Source organism: Miniopterus natalensis, chromosome 10 (genome assembly GCF_054644295.1).
Source record: "Miniopterus natalensis isolate mMinNat1 chromosome 10, mMinNat1.hap1, whole genome shotgun sequence".
NCBI lineage: Eukaryota > Metazoa > Chordata > Mammalia > Chiroptera > Miniopteridae > Miniopterus > Miniopterus natalensis.
Genome location: NC_142090.1, coordinates 67,659,338 through 67,664,342, shown reverse-complemented (window position 1 = coordinate 67,664,342; position 5,005 = coordinate 67,659,338). Strand labels below are relative to the sequence as shown.

At 39.1% G+C, this 5,005-nt stretch overlaps 1 pseudogene; it reads right to left on the bottom strand.

Annotated features, from left to right (window-relative positions):
• Positions 1 to 301: 301 nt before the first annotated feature.
• LOC107541689 (NADH dehydrogenase [ubiquinone] 1 beta subcomplex subunit 6-like) lies at positions 302 to 682 on the bottom strand (annotated as a pseudogene).
• Positions 683 to 5,005: the final 4,323 nt, after the last annotated feature.

The following is a 5,005-nucleotide window of genomic DNA, read 5'->3' as shown; positions in this document are numbered from 1 at the left end:
TGGGGATCGAACCCGCAACCAGGGCATATGTGCTGACAGGGACTCAACCTTTGACCTCTTGGTGCACAGGTGCACAGGGTGACGACCAACCAACTGAGCCACCCTGGCTGGGCAGGAATCATCTTAAAGTTAACTTTAAGAAACTGGGTAGATGGGTCTTAACATACTTTGAAATTGTTTTCACATTTTTTTTCTGAGAGCAAAGTTTGTTAAAGTTACTTTTCCAGAAAACATATTCAGTAAATATGGTAATGCAGGAATAAAACTTGGCTCATATACCCTTGAAATTTTAAATTAATCTTCAATGATGTTGATCTGGAAATTTTTTCATTGGTGGAATTACTTCTGCAGCCTCCAGAATTGAATCACCTGTGAATATTCTGGGCTTCCTTTCAACAATGGCATATGGCTTTGTATTCACATATTTGAAATAATAATGCACAATCCAGGCAGGTATAAGTACAGGAGTAAACACAAGGATACTGAGTCAGTATGTCTTATAGATCAGGTCCTTCCTGGGGGCTGGTCCTGCAGAAACTTATTCCAGAATCTCTCCAAAGGCCACACCCTCTGAGGGGACAGCACCAGCCCCTGGGGCTCAGCTCCTGTCCTTCTGCCATCACCTTCTCAGGCCTCGCAGCTGCTGCAGCCGCAGTTTCTTGTCTGGCATGTACCCTAACATGTCGCCCCTGGTACACAGGAGAAGGAAACGGTGCGACCCGGGACCAGGGTACTGTCCTTGTTTTCATATTTTGATAATCTTATTATCACTTGAGCTTTGCCAACCTTAGTTTTAATATCTCTTACAATGATCACTTTTTGTCCATGATAGGTGCTACACCTCCTTCAGAACACAAACATCTCATACTTGCCTCTTTGTTTTTTTTAAATATGTTTTTAAATTGATTTCAGAGAGAGGAAGGGAAAGGGAGAGACAGATAAAAACATCAATGATGAGAGAGAATCATCAATCAGCCGCCTCCTGCCCTCCCCTACTGGGGATCCAGCCCGCAACCGGGATATGTGCCCTGACCCCCAATCAAACCATGACCTCCAGGTTCGTGGGGCAAAGCTCAACACTGATCCACACAGGTTGAGCTCATATTTGCCTCTTGATGTAATTTCTAATAGTTCTTTCTAAACAAACTCTAATGGCCTAAAATCAAATTAGAAAATGCCCACCCTTCAGATATGTGTTTCATTTATATTATTTGTAACAATAAACATTTACATGGTGATAACCTACATATTTGTGGTCATATATATCATCTGTGCATAATCTGTAAAGAGAGTAGTTAACTTTATCGTTTTAGCACAGTTTGAGTGAGACATTTTAACTGGCTCTATTTACCAGTGTCCTCCTGTTCCCATTGCATGTTGAAGTTTTCTAGCATTTCTTTCTGTTCCCTGGGCTCCTGCCTTCGTTCCTTCATTAGAATCTTCTTGGACAAGCAGCTTTAGGTTTTACTGAATCTGAACGTTTACATGAATATAATTAACTATTTTCTTCTGACTTTCTACCTTCTTCATTCTGACTTTAAGAAGCTTTTGGACTTAATCACTTGGGACTGGAGAGATTTCAATGTCTCTTTGAGTGACCTTGAGTATCCTTCAAGACAAGCCATCATCCCTCCTCAAAGTGAAATTTAATGAGACTGGCTTTTCTGTTCTTGGTTAAGAAGGTTAACTCTATCTGCCAGTGAAAAGGCGGACCTGTTCACATCTTTATTAAGTTCTGCCAAACACAGAGTTTGTAACACCAATGGTTCCAAAAAAGAACTCCTTTAGCAAAGCTTGCATTGATCCCTTAATAAAGTGATGCCCAAATTAGAACAGTGTCAAAATCATCTGGAGGGCTTAGTAAATCACAAATTGCTGGTCCCCAGCCCAGGAGTTTCTTATTGGGTAGGGCTGGTGTGGAGGGCTGGAATTCACATTTCTAACAAGTTCCAAGTGATGCTGGTGCTGCAGGTGCCGGGACCACACTGTAAGAACCATTGCTCTCATAAGTAGTTCTCAGCCTTAGCTGCACATCAGAATCACCTGGAGGAATTTTTAAAGACTCTGACGCCTGCACCACATCCTAAGCCAATGAGACCTTTCTAGCAGTCCTTAAATTTATGTATGATTTTATGTTCAGCTTCTTCAGGTTCCTACAGGAGCTATGATTAGTATACTGATCTCTGACTGCTGATCCCTTAAGGTAAAACATTTTACGCTTCATATTTTCCTCGTCTCTTATCTCTGCTAAAATATAAACTACATATTTGTTGTTGATTTATAATTTAGAAATTTCTTTTACATTCTAGTGAACCTGTTAGGGCATTAAACTTTGTTGTATGTTGTAGTTAATATAGAGGCTTAATATATTTTATAGGAGGAGGAGGCCCTCAGAGGATTGGTCTGCCAAATGACTTCTTTCCTTTTATTGTTTTTACTTTATCTTTATTGTTGAGACCATTACAGATGTCCCCCTTTTAACCCTACTGATCCCCTCCACCCCACATCTATCCCACCCCCAGGCCCTCCCCACACCAATGTCCATGTCCATGGGCCATGCCCATAAAACATACAAGTTCCCTGATTAATCTCTCCCCCCCACCCCACCTCTCCCCGCCTTCCCTCTGAGATCCCTCAGTTTGTTCCAAGCTTCTATGTTACTGGGTCCACTTTGTTCATCAGTTTATTTTGTTTATTATATTCCACATATAAGCGAGATCATGTGGTACTTGTCTTTCTTTAACTGGCTCATTTCACTTAGCATAATGCTCCCTAGTTCACTCCATGCTGTGCCAAAGGCCAAAAGGTCCTTCCTCTTCGCAGCCCCATAGTATTCCGTGGTGTGAATGTGCCACAGCTTTTTTACCCACTCATCTACTGATGGGCACTTGGGCTGTTTCCAAATCTTAGCTATGGTGAATTGCGCTGCTACGAACATAGGGGTGCGTAAGTTCTTTGCAATTGGTGTTTGGGGTTCCTTAGGATATATTCCTAGAAGTGGGGTCACTGGCTCAAATGGTAGGTCAATTTTTAATCTTTTGAGGAAACTCCATACTGCTTTCCATAGTGGCTGCCCCAGTCTGCATTCCCACCAGCAGTGTCCTAGGGTCCCCTTTTCTCCACACCCTCGCCAGCACTTGTAATTTGTTGATTTGTTGATGGTAGTCATTCTGACAGGTGTGAAGTGGTACCTCATTGTGGTTTTAATTTGCATCTCTCTGATGATTAGTGACATTGAGCATTTTTTCATATGTCTCCTAGCCATTTGTATGTCCTCTTTGGAGAAGTGTCTATTTAGGCCCTTTGCACATTTTTTAATTGGGTTGTGTGTCTTCTTTTTGTTAAGTTGTAGGAGTTCCTTATATATTTTGGATATTAACCCTTTATCCGATGTGTCATTGGCAAATATGTTCTCCCATACAGTGAGCTCCCTTTTCATTTTGTTGATGGTTTCCTTTGCTGTGCAGAAGCTTTTTATTTTGATGCAGTTCCATTTGTTTATTTTCTCCTTAGTTTCTCTTGCTCTAGGAGATGTATCAGCAAACATATTGCTACGAGAGATGTCTGAGATTTTACTGCCTATGTTTTCCTCTAGGATTTTTATGGTTTCATGCCTTACATTTAAGTCTGTTATCCATTTTGAATTTGCTTTTGTGTGTATGGTGTAAGTTGGTGGTCCAGTTTCATTTTTTTGCATGTATCTGTCCAATTTCCCAACACCATTTATTGAAGAGACTGTCTTTACTTCATTGTATGTTGTTGCCTCCTTTGTCAAATATTAATTGGCCATAATGGCATGGGTCAATTTCTGGGTTCTCTGTCCTGTTACACTGATCGATATGTCTGTTCTTGTGCCAGTACCAGCCTGTTTTGATTACAGTGGCTTTGTAGTATAACTTGATATCTGGTATTGTGATCCCTCCAACTTTGTTCTTCTTCCTCAAGATTGCCGTGGCTATTCGGGGTAGTTTTTGGTTCCAGACAAATTTTTGAAGTGTTTTTTCTAGATCTGTGAAATATGCTGTTGGTATTTTAATAAGGATTGCATTGAATTTACAGATTTCTTTGGGTAATATGGACATTTTAATGATGTTAATTCTTCCAATCGATGAACATGGTATATTTTTCCATTTGTTTATATCTTCCTCTGTTTCTTTTTTCAGTGTTCTGTAGTTTTCTGAGTAAAGATCTTTTACATCTTTGGTTAAGTTCATTCCTAGGTATCTTATTTTTTTAGTTGCAATGGGAAATGGGATTTTTTTTTTTTAGTTTCTGTTTCTGAAAGTTCATTATTGGTGTATGAAAATGCCATCAATTTCTGGGTGTTAAGTTTATATCCTGCTACCTTGCTGAATTCATTTATTAAATCTAATAGTTTTCTGGTGGAGTCTTTAGGATTCTCTGTGTACAATATCATGTCATCTGCAAATAATGACAGTTTTGTTTCCCCTTTTCCCGTTTGGATGCCTTTTATGTTTTCTTCTTGTCTGATTGCTGTGGCTAGAACCTCCAGTACTATGTTGAATAAGAATGGTGAAGAGGACACCCCTGTCTTGTTCTGTTCTTAGGGGAATTGGTTTTAGTTTTTGCCCATTGAATATGATGTTGGCTGTAGGTTTGTCATATGTGGCCTTTATTATATTGAGGTATGATCCCTCTATTCCCACTTTGCTGAGAGTTTTTATCAAAAATGGGTGCTGGAGTTTATGGAATGCTTTTTCTGCTTCTATTGATAAGATCATGCGATTTTTATCTTTCAATTTGTTTATCACTATTTGTTAAAATCACTATTTTAAACACCAGACTGCTTAATTTTAAATTTCACAAGAAAATTTCTGTAGAAACATATGGGGAGAAATTTTTAAGAATTTTTATAGTAAATTAATTTAAAGTAAAGGATCATTTAGTCCATATTAGAAAAATAAAATATTGAAGACAGGAAGTGATAAGATTAGTGTTTGTAATCTCAGTTTTATTTCAAATGCTCTGATACTTTCCTGGCTCC